Source organism: Pelodiscus sinensis, chromosome 5 (assembly GCF_049634645.1).
Source record: "Pelodiscus sinensis isolate JC-2024 chromosome 5, ASM4963464v1, whole genome shotgun sequence".
Lineage (NCBI taxonomy): Eukaryota > Metazoa > Chordata > Testudines > Trionychidae > Pelodiscus > Pelodiscus sinensis.
The window spans coordinates 23892704-23905032 of record NC_134715.1 but is presented as its reverse complement, the minus strand read 5'-3'; positions in this window follow the sequence as shown (position 1 = coordinate 23905032).

Here is a 12329-nt window from a genome sequence, read left to right as displayed (position 1 = left end):
CTGAATTTTTGTGGTATCCCCACAGTGAGAGGTTAACAGGAAAAAATTCTCCCATCAACTTCCCTTACTCCTCATGACCCAGTGGAGTACCAGGACTGACAAAAGCACCCACAGTGGTCAGTTCATCAGGTCCTTACTTAAACCTGGTACTGGACACGCTTCACAAAATTTCAGATGGGATGTCCCTGCAAACATCATTTTTGCTTTCATATCCTTCAAGGGTCCTGTGCCATCGTGAAAACCAGCAGCTACCTTATCCAAAAATAAAATTAAATGTTATTTAGGGCTGGTGTTCATTTAAAAAAAAACCCTTCAAGCATTCTGTGCTTCCTCAGTCTGGCTGAATTTCTCTCAGGAATTGAGTACCAAATAATGCACAATACCCTTGCTTCAAAAAATAGAGGTTTAATATATGCTGTGTATAGCTATGCTACCCCTAGCAACACCCAAGGGAATGATTACTTCCCCTGTATATGCTTTTAAAAGCTCTGAGGTTTTATGTCACACATATAAAGCAGTCTCTGTGAAAGTACTGAAATGTAAAGTTGCACTTTGTCTTATTCCTTCCACTAGAAAAGAACACTAAGTAGCACTTGTGTTGCCTTCTGAATTAAACCATTGCCGAGATTCTACAACATTCTCACTGTCCCTTTTTCATCTACAAGCTGATGAATTTGAAATCCTCTGGTATTGTGCCCCCAAGGTTGTGCATTTTTATTCATTTTAATATTGTATGTGTGTGTCCCAATTTGTTGCAGTTTCTACAGCGTTTGCCCTTGAACAAGCAAACATTTGTATTGTAAGATTGCTTCTCATAGGGAAAGCATACAGGCTTTGAGTTTTGATTATAGTGTTTTCTGCTTGACCACTGGTTTATTGTTGCAGCCCGTCCTGGCATCTTTAATAGCAGTGTTAATTGGTACAGGAATTTCTAGCACATGCTTTAGGAATATAGCAGCATTACTCAAGGTTTTTGGGTTGTTTTACTTTCCAGATCCACAGACTAATCAATCCATAAATGCAGTGGTTCCCAACCTGTGGTCCGCAGACCTGAGGGCACTGCAGGGGGTCCATGGTGGGCCTGATACTTTTCTTTTCCTTTTCTTCTTACCCATCCCCAGAGTGCAGCCTGCTTTTGAGCCCATTCTCCGGAAGGGAGCATGGGGAAATTGCTTGCATGCCACGCATGCCTCTCACTCCTGGCTGGTGTGTGAGAGGCATGCACGGGGTGCAAGCACTTTCCCCTCGCTCCCTTAGGGTACAGCACTAATTCAAACTAACTTAATTCGAACTAAGTGAATTCGAATTAGTGCATCTAGACCTAAAAACTAATTAGAATTAGCAATTTGCTAATTCACAATAGCATGTCCACATGGAGTGGACCCTGAACCGAAGTTAAGGCTGGCCAGAACCAGTGCCAGCAGGGCATCAGGTTAGGACTTAGAGTGTGGAGCTGCTGCCTCAAGCTAGCCGAGGGCTGTGCTTAAAGGGACCCGACCCCCACCCCGGGCAGACAGTTCTCAGGGTTCCCCTCTTGATTGTCTACCTCGATGAGGGACAGCAAAGCAGAGATCTATAAAATCATGAGTGGTGTGGAGAGGGCCGATAAAGAAAAGTTATTTATTAGTTCCCTAAATAGAAGAACTAGAGGTCACCAAATGAAATTAATGGGTAGCAGGTTTAAAACGAATAAAAGAAAGTTCTTCTTCACACAGCGTGTAGTCAACCTGTGGAACTCCTTGCCAGAGGAGGCTGTGAAGGCTAGGACTATAATAGAGTTTAAAGAGAAGCTAGATAATTTCATGGAGGTTAGGTCCATAAAAGGCTATTAGCCAGGGGATAAAATGGTGTCCTTGGCCTCTGTCTGTCAGAGGCTGGAGAGAGATGGCAGGAGACAAATCGCTTGATCATTGTCTTCGGTCCACCCTCTCTGGGGCACCTGGTGCTGGCCACTGTCAGTAGACAGGATACTGGGCTAGAAGGACCTTTGGACTGACCTAATACGGCCGTTCTTATGTTCTTATGTCTTGTCTTGGAGTGCTCTGAGTGCCCACACTCAGCACATCACAGCACTTGGCCATCAGCCCGGCTGCACTTGCTGCAGGCTGCCATCTGGGGGGATCAATCGGGGGGCTGTCAGGATCCAGGAGGCCCTGCAGGAGAGCTTCCACCCCGAGGAGCCCGCAGAGCCACCCCAGTCCTCCCCATCGGGGGATCGTGCCCCATTCCTTCCTCACCTCCTTCCACTTACCCCTCCCTAGCCCCCCTTCCTGATGTAAAAAATAAAGGACATGTGTGTTCAAAAATAGAAACTCTCTTTATTTAACAAAACTGGGGGGGGGGGATTAACCTTTGGGGAGAATGGGAAAAGGAGGTGGGAGAGGGGAAGAGAGAGGGTGGGAGAGGGGAGGGGGAAACCTGGGAGGAGGGAGCTGGAAGGGGGAAGCCAGGGGAAGGAGGAGGAGGGGAAGTATAAAACTATGGTATGCCATAGCTTCAGTACTGTATACAGATGTGGTCTCCTCACCTCAAAAAAGATATTTTGGCCTTGGAAAGGGTTCAGAAAAGGATTTCTAAAATGATTCAGGGTTTGGAACAGGTCTCATACGAAGAGAGGCTAAAGAGACTGGGACTTTTCAGCTTAGAAAAGAGGAGACTGAAGGCAGATATGATAGAGGTCTATAAAAGCATGAGTGGTGTGGAGAGGGTGAAGAAAGAAAAGTTCTCCATTATTTCCCACAATAGAAGGACTAGAGGACACTAAATGAAATGAATGAACATCAGGTCTAAAACTAATAAGCGAGAGTTGTTCTTCACACAATGTATAGTCTACCTGTGGAACTCCTTGCCGCAGGAGGCTGTGAAGGCTAGAACTATAACAGAGTTTAAAGAGAAGTTAGATAAATGCATGGAGGTTGGGTCCATTGAGTGCTTTTAGCTAGCGTGTAGGAACGGTGTCCCTGGCCTCTGTTTGTGGAAGGCTGGAGATGGATGTCAAGAGACAAATCACTTGGTCATTGTCTTCAGTCCATCCCCTCCGGGGTACCTGGTGTTGGCCACTGTCGGAAGACAGGCTACTGGGCAAGATGGATCTTTGTTCTGACCCAGTACGGCCGTTCTTATGTTCTAAGCTCAGGGCTCAGGATCGGGGGTCTCACTGGACCAACTTGTTTTTCATGCAAACCTGCTCCTGAGTTCACATGTGGCCTTTGGTGGCCAGGCTGGCAGCTATCCTTCCCTAAACGGCTGCATTCCTGTGCCTAGTGCGGAGGTGGTGGACATTGGAGGCCTCCCCCCAAACCTTGATGAGGTCCATGATCTCCGCACTAGACGAGGCAGGCATCTGCCTCTTGTGGCCCTGGGCAGACTCCTGGGAGCTGCCAGCCCGGTTCTGGGAAGAGGCAGAGGGCTGGGTGGCTGGCTCATGCCATGCCAAGTGCAGGGTCTGCTGGCTGGGTGCTGGCATGCTTGCAACTGGCACAAGCTTTGTAGCCAGACCGTGCCCCTTTAAGGGCTCTGGGACTGGGAGGGGGGCAGAAAAGTTTCCCTGGTTTGGCCCAGAGTGGCCACTAGGGCAACCTGGGTAGGGCTAGCCTCCAACTTGTTCGAATTAAGTGGCTACATAGCCCTTAATTCAAACTACGTCTAGATTGGCATGATTTTCCGGAAATGCTTTTAACAGAAAATTTTTCCATTAAAAGCATTTTCGGAAAAGAGTGTCTAGATTGGCAGGGACGCTTTTCTGCAAAAGCACTTTTTGCGGAAAAGCATCCATGGCCAATCTAGACGCGCTTTTGCGCAAAACAGCCCCGATCGCCATTTTCGCGATCGGGGCTTTTTTGTGCAAAACAAATCTCAGCTGTCTTCACTGGCCCTTTTGCGCAAAAGTTTTGCGCCAAAGGGACTTTTGCCCAAACGGGAGCAGCATAGTATTTCTGCAAAAAGCACTGATTTCTTACAGTAGGAAGTAGGTGCTTTTGTGGAAATTCAAGCGGCCAGTGTAGACAGCTGGCAAGTTTTTCTGGAAAAGCGGCTGATTTTCTGAAAAAACTGGCTAGTCTACACACAGCCCTGGTGTCTAAGGAACAGGATCAGAAGCAAGCCGAGACCCGGAGCACATGACTGCTGTCCCCTGCACTCCGTGCTCCCTAAGTTCCACCCTTGCCCCCTACCTTCCCAAAATTCCACCCTTGAGGAGCTGGCAGCTCCAGAGCGCCCTTTGGCCACAAAAGCCCACTCACTGTGTGCATGGGCAGGGGATAGAGGGGACAGGAGCTGAGCAAGCAGCGTGCGTGAACAGTAGCCAATGGGACCTGAGAAGCTCCGTGCCGTTCAGTCTGCATGTCCCTCAGTCCATGCTGAAGCTGACAAGCTGTTACTATACTCTGGTGTTGGCTTATAGATGAGTCGGTCACGTTTTACCTTTTTTCCTCTCTCTCTCTCTCTCTCTCTCTCTCTCTTTTGAATACATCACCCTGCTCTAACCATTCAAAAGCTATCAGAGTGGTGGGAAGGGTTTAGTTGGGTGGCTAGGTTTTCTTTTTCAACAAAAATATATGGCACCTCAAAGTTGTTACATTTCAATGTGGCCACCGTGTAATATTTCTCAATGCTACTATATTTGTTCAGATAATATGAACTATTATACATTTCAAATGATTATCAAGTAATGGAATGTTTGAAAAGAGCTATAGTGTTTGGGGGTCCATAAAATTGTAATAGATTGAAAAGGGGTCTGTATGCTCGAAAAGGTTGGGAACCACTGCATTAATGTCTTATTTAAGCTCTCTCCAAACAGAAAATGTTTGTTTAATTACCAAAATGCAGCCACATCTGCAGCCCTGTTCCCATTTTCTTTTTTACTTTTGATTATAAAACTAGAAATGCTCTGTAATAACCAGTGACTTTTGGAGCAGGTGACATAGAATTTCCATAGTTCAGCTATTGTGTTGTCTGCTGGTTTAACAGCTGGTTTTACACTATTAGGGTATGTCTACACTACAGAGTTAGTTCGAACTAAGGGACGTTAGTTCGAACTAGCTTTCATAGGCGCTACACTAGCGCTCCGCTAGTTCAAACTTAATTCGAACTAGCGGAGCGCTTAGTTCGAACTAGCAAAACCTCATTTTACGAGGATTAAGCCTAGTTCAAACTAGCTAGTTCGAATTAAGGGGTGTGTAGCCCCTTAATTCGAACTAGTGGGAGGCTAGCCCTCCCCAGGTTTCCCTGGTGGCCACTCTGGCCAACACCAGGAAAACTCTATTGCCCCCCTTCCGGCTCCGGACCCCTTAAAGGGGCACGGGCTGGCTACAGTGCCCGTGCCAGGTGCAAGCCTGCCAGCACCCAGCCAGCAGACCTTGCACCTGGCAAAGCTCGAGCCACCCACCCAATGCCCCCCAGCCCTCCCCCTCTTCCCGGGACCAGGCTGGCGGCTCCCGGGAGCTTGCCCGAGACCGCAAGAGGCGGGCACCTGCCTGGGCTAGTGCGGACATCGTGGACCTCGTCCATGATCTCCGCACTAGGCACAGGAAAGTGGCCGTCTAGGGCAGGAGAGCTGCCAGCCTGGCCAGGAGCTGGCCACACCCAGGAGCAGGTGTGCATGAAAATCAAGGGGGTCCATTGAGACCCCCGACCCTGAGCTTACAATGGCCGTCCTGGGTCAGACCAAAGGTACATCTAGCCCAGTAGCCTGTCTGCCGACAGCGGCCAACCCTAGGGACCCTGGAGGGGATGGACCGAAGACAGTGACCAAGCCATTTGTCTCGTGCCATCCCTCTCCAGCCTTCCACAAACCTTGGACAGGGACACCACTCCTACCCCCTGGCTAATAGCACTCCATGGACCCAACCTCCATCACTTGATCTCACGTCCCTTTAAACTCTGTTCTAGTTGTAGCCTTCACAGCCTCCTGCAGCAAGGAGTTCCACAGGTTGACTCTTTGCTTTGTGAACAACAACTTTCTGTTACTAGTTTGAAGCCTGCTACCCATTCCTTTCCTTTGGTGTCCTCTAGTCCTTCTTTATGGGAACTAATGAAGAACTTTTCTGTATGCACCCTCTCCACCCAACTCCTGCTTTTAGAGACCTCTATCCTGTCCCCCCTCCGTCTCCTCTTTTCTAAGCTGAAAAGTCCCAGTCTCTTTAGCCTATCTTCATATGGGACCTGTTCCCAACCCCTGATCATTGTAGTTGCCCTCCCCTCTCCCACCCTCTCTCTTCCCCTCTCCCACCTCCTTTTCCCAGTCTCCCCCAGTTTTGTTCAATAAAGACAGATTCCATTTTTGAACACAATTGTCCTTTATTTTGTACATCAAGAAAAGGGGCTAGGGAAGGGTAAGTGGAAGGAGGTGAGGGAGGAATGGGGTACGAGCCCCCGATGGGGAGGACTGGGCTGGGTCTGCGGACTTCTGGGGGTGGAAGCTCTCCTGCAGCCCCCCAATTGTCCCCTCTCCCCAGATGGCAGCCTGCGGCAAGTGCAGCTGGTCTGATGGCCGAGTGCTGTGATGAGCCCAGTGTGGGCACTCCGGGCACTCCAAGCCAGGACTGGTTTGCAAGCAGGGCACCCCTGAGAACTGTCTGTCCGGGGTGGGGGTCAGGTCCCTTTAAGCGCAGCCCTTGGCTAGCTTGAGACAGCATCTCCACGCTCTAAGTCCTCCTCTGATGCCCTGCCGGCACTGCTTCCGGCCATCCTTAAGCCCGGTTCAGGGTCCACTTAATGTGGACATGCTAGTTCGAATTAGCAAAACGCTAATTCGAACTAGTTTTTAGTTTTAGATGCGTTAGTTCGAACTAACTTAGTTCGAACTATCGCTGTAGTGTAGACGTACCCTTACTTTCTTGTCATTTCCCTATTTGGGGGTCAGTAACTTGGTAGTTGTCCTCTAAAACTCATCATTGTGTATGCCCGGCTGTTGTGTCAATTGATCTCTTAGAGATCTGCTGACAGCCAAACCTTGAACCCAGAATCTTTGGCCTCCTTCTTGGACAATTTTTGTCCATCATCACTGCAACGACCATTCTACCAGTATAACTTCCAGGTGTCTGCTTAACACATTCATTTAGAACATAGTGATTTCTTGTAATCTGTCAAGTCGTGTGCATTAGGATGAGTCAGAGTATCATTTTCTATACTATACATTTTAATTTGAGTAGTCTGTATTTATCAGACAGAACTTAAGTCAGCTCCTGCCTTTTGCATCAAGCAGCTTTGGCACAATGCCGGGTCTCATGAGGCAGGTTAGAAATTTTAGCTCCTATTACTCCCAGCAAAATCACCATCTTTGCCTCCTTGTTCTTAACTTTAGTTCTTTATGTACTGTTCTTGTCTCACAATATTAGTGGGCTGTCCTGTACCGAGAGATCAAATGAATCCATTTTTCCCCAAATAATGAGATGCTTTTAACCTTCTTTTCCCCACGTACAGAAATGAGACAGCTGAGTCCCAGACTCATTGGGGCAGAGATGTCATTTCCTTTGTAATTTCATTTTCACACAGCCTTTGCAGTCATTCTGTTTCACAATGTTCCTGGCATAAGATCGCATCCTCGTTGTTTGCTTTTCTACAAAACCTATAATATGATTAAATGAAAGGGGCCGCAGTGGGATCCACATGACCATGTGTAAACAACATGCGAGGTCTAGCTGCATTACTGCTTTGGCTGGTTTCTAAACCATAGAAGCCACTGCCACCAATTCCCACAAATTATTTGATGGGAAACACCCCACCCCTGTACACTGCAAGCATAAATTTTGTTTTTTTTAAAGTAGAACAATACTGTCATACCATAAAATGGACTTTTGTCATCTTGATGAGTGAAGGTTTGCATGTATATCCTCTTGCATCAGCACTGAGAATATATTCTGAGGGTTCCTTTTTAACGCTTAAAAGCAAATACATTTCAGTTTAGGGCACTGATTACATCATTCATTGAAAAGCACAGCAATGGAATTTCAACTTATACTCTGAATATTCTTAATTTTTGGTGTATTATGCTTTAGTGACTGAAGGCCAGATCTGCACCATGGAAATCAGTGTGAGTTTCGTCATTGGCTTTAATGGGGTTCAGACAATTAGTGCCAAATTCAGCGCTGGTAAAACCGTTTACAATATTATTGAAGATAGCAAAGCTTTTCTCACTTATCCCAAAGCTAAAAGTCAACCCTAATGTTGGAAGAAAGGAGGGTCTGGAACTGGTTTTAATATACAACCATCTGAATAGTGCAATACACAACTCAGACTAATGTTTGCCTCAGAGGGATTACAAGGAGATGAAAGCAATGATAATGTACAAGCTGATGGAGCAGCAACAGGAACTTAACCATAGTTATAGCAAGCTATGGGTGCTGATAAATGGAGCAAGGCATCATATGGGAAACGGAGAAGGCCAAAAGAGCTGTTACAAGAGAAGAGGCCTCCAGGAAATAACAGAGGTGCCCTGGTGACCACTCCATTCATACTAATCACAACTTAAATCATAGAATACTAGGCCTTTAGAGGTCATCGAGTCCAGTCCACTGCCCTCATGGCAGGACCAAATACTGTCTAGACTATCCCTGATAGACATTTATCTCACCTACACTTAAATATCTCCAGAGATGGAGATTCCACAACCTTCCTAGGCCATTTATTCCAGTGTTTAACCACCCTGACAGTTAGGAACTTTTTCCTAACATCCAACCTAAACCTCCCTTGCTGCAGTTTAAGCCCATTGCTTCTTGTTCTATCCTCAGAGGCCAGGAAGAACAATTTTTTTCCGTCCTCCTCATGACACCCTTTTAGATACCTGAAAACTGCTATCATGTCTCCCCTCAATCTTCTCTTTTCCAAACTAAACAAGCCCAATTCTTTCAGTCTTCCTGCATAGGTCATGTTCTCTAGACCTTTAATCATTCTTGTTGCTCTTCTCTGGACCCTCTCCAATTTCTCCACATCTTTCTTGAAATGTGGTGCCCAGAACTGGACACAATACTCCATCTGAGGCCTAATCAGAGCAGAGTAGAGCGGAAGAATGACTTCTCATGTCTTGCTCACAATGCACCTGTTAATGCATCCTAGAATCATGTTTGCTTTTTTTGCAATAGCATCACACTGTTGACTCATATTTAGTTTGTGGTCCGCTATAACCCCTAGATTCCTTTCTGCCGTACTCCTTCCTAGACAGTCATTTCCCATTCTGTATGTGTGAAACTGATTGTTCCTTCCTAAGTGTAGCACTTTGCATTTGTTCTTATTAAACTTCATCCTCTTTACCTCAGACCATTTCTCCAATTTGTTCAGATTTTTGAATTATGACCTTATCCTCCAAAGCTGTTGAAACCCCTCCCAGCTTGGTATCATCTGCAAACTTAATAAGTACACTCTCTATGCCAATATCTAAATAATTGATGAAGCTATTGAATAGAACTGGTCCGAAAACAGACCCCTGTGGAACCCCACTTGTTATACCTTTCCAGCAGGATTGTGAACCATTAGTAACTACTCTCTGGGAATAGTTATCCAGCCAGTTATGCACCCACTTTATAGTAGCCCCATCTAAGTTGTATTTGCCTAGTTTATTGGTAAGAATATCGTGCGAGACTGTACCAAATGCCTTACTAAAGTTTAAGTATACTACATCAATCGCTTCTCCCTTATTCACAGGACTTGTTATCCTATCAAAGAACGCTATCAGATTGGTTTGACATGATTTGTTCTTTACAAACGCATGCTAGCTGTTCCCTGTCACCTTACTATCTTCCAAGTTTTTGCAGTTGAAATGCAAGATAGCGTGCAATAACTGTGGATGCTATCTTTCGAAAAAGCAGATCCTTTTTTCGTTGTGCTTTTGCTGTGTGGACACTCCCTTTCGGAAAAAAAAGTGTTTCCAGAAGATCTCTTCCAGAAAAGTTTATTCCGAAAGAAGCTCGCAGTCTAGATAGCCTGAGAGTATGGTGACAAATGGTTCCTTCCGGAATCCAAATTGTTGGAGTTTTACAACTGGAACAGAACAGTTTTCTATTAACTTCACTGGGATAGGCCCAGAAAACAGGGACATTACCAGTTTTCAGGGACACTTACTCAAACTGTACCATTCGTTGGCAGTAACATCAAATGTGTATTTCCCTAGAGGACAAGGTATATGGAGAAAGGTCAGTTAAGAGCAGTCATGATTGTGTGTTTGTGTTTGGCAGGGAAGAAAGGTGCATTGATTACCACATATTTTTGCCTTACCTGCAAGAAGTGTTAAGGTCAGCCTAGCTGAAAGCTAGCATTAATAAATGATAGCATTGATTTAGTGGAAAGGATCAAACACTAGCATCCACAAAATGATTTAAGTTACTGAGTGGGTGGTGGGGGGGACACATACATACATTTGGTTCATTTCCCTTCTCTTCCAGCTTCCAGGCTTTGCAACCTTTTTGCCTGTGCAGCTTTTGTTTACAAAGAGTGAGTCATGCCTGCTCTTTCACATGGAAATAGATGGATTTGCAGCATTTGCCAAAAAAGGCAGGTTACAGAGTATGCCTGGGAGTGAGTCTCTCAGCCTGAGTTCAGAGTTGTGCTAAACATGGTGCTTTGAGTTTGTACCTTTAGCCCCACGGCTGGAGGGGTGGGCCAGACGAAGACTCAGAGTTTGCGTTCCAGAGCCAGAACATCTACACAGGTTTTATTACTACGTTAGCTTGAACCCCACAACCACAAATCTGTGGATTTGAGCTGGAAAGCTTGTCCACAGTTACAGATCCTGACATAATGCTATCTTCCAGAAAACTAACTCTACAATTACCTCTAGTTTCTAAGCTGCAGTGAAATCAGGGAGTAAGAGAGAACATGAGCTGTAATGGAGGACAATTCTTGTATACAGGCTATATTTTTAGGATGTAACAGCAAACTGATTGAACAATGTGGCTGCACTAAAGAGTGTGCTTTCTGCAAGTCTTTGAGTAAGGACACATCTTGTTCCAGTGAAGCAAACGCTGGATGTTAAAAGAAACTTGGAATCCACTCTGGAATTTTGCCTACTTTCCGTACTGGACAAGGGAAAGATATGTCAGGCCAATGTAGACTATTCACATTTCAGTCCTTTTAAGACATGTCTAGCACTTCCTGATGTAGATGTTTTTGGAATGTGTCTACACTATTGACTTTGCAGGTGCACAGCTATAGGGCTGTGTAGGTGCGCCAGCTGTCACTACTGCAATGGAAGATGTTTTTTCCATTGATAGGTAATCCACCTCCCTGAACAGTGGTAGTGAATGGAAGAATTTTTCTTGCATTGTTTGAAGAATGCTGTGGTTAAATCAACTTAACTATGGTGTTCCGGAACATGAATGATTTACATCCATGAGTACTGTATTTGTTAACTTTAGTGTAGGCCAGACCCTGCTGCAAATCAGCTGGGTCAGAAGGTTTAACCTGAGGGGAGAGGATGTCCAGGCTTGCAGGCATAGGCAAAACATAGTAAAAGAGTAGGGTTGCCAACTCTCATGTTGCTTCCACAACTTTCTGAATATTTGATATTTTTCTTCAAGCTCTAGATGTGGGAGCCGTGAATACACCAGATTCTCAACTTCCATTTCAAAAAAGTTAAATTTCTAGTTATCCAGCATTGAGAGATTAACTTTAAAGCATGAACCTTAAAAGTTTAAAAAAAGCCAATAACAAAGACCACCAAATACATTATTTTAAAATCTCATCATTTTAAAGCCAATGGGAAGCCATGTGTTTTAGAGCATTTTCTTTGGGAAAAGGCCATAAGGCTGCCATAGCATTGTATTAATCAGCATTCTGAAGGTGGAAATTTTAATTAAGGACAAACTGCTATTCATCAAAATGGCTCCCTGTGTTCACCAGTTTCCTGAGTCACTGGAACATAACTTGTGAGCACAGGGATTCGCATGGTCAACACATACCTCTCTTAAAGTACTGGATTGGTTCAGAGGTTTAATAGTGGCTTGTTGTCTCCATGGTCTGAATCCAGTGCTGGCTTATAGTAGTCATCCATCGGGTGGTGATTCTTCTTGCCTATGTGAAGCAAGCTCTTGCTTTACTAAAGAGAGGGAAACAGAGGAGAAGTGAGTACAGGGACCTTCATTCTCCTGCCTCAGACTGGGGTGGGAGGGGAAACTTGCCCGTCTGAAACTGTGTGTGCAGTAGAGAAAGAGCAGAGATGCATGAGGGTCTTGGGTGCATGGTTAGTGGCCTATTGAATTTTTTCCCATCGTACCAGCCAAAACCAAGGTAAGTGGTATTAAAAACTAAGTGTTAGGCCAGCTTGCACTTTTAATGAACACAATGTACTATTCAGAGCAGAGAGCAATGAAACTTGTTAATAAGGGTCACTAATGAGA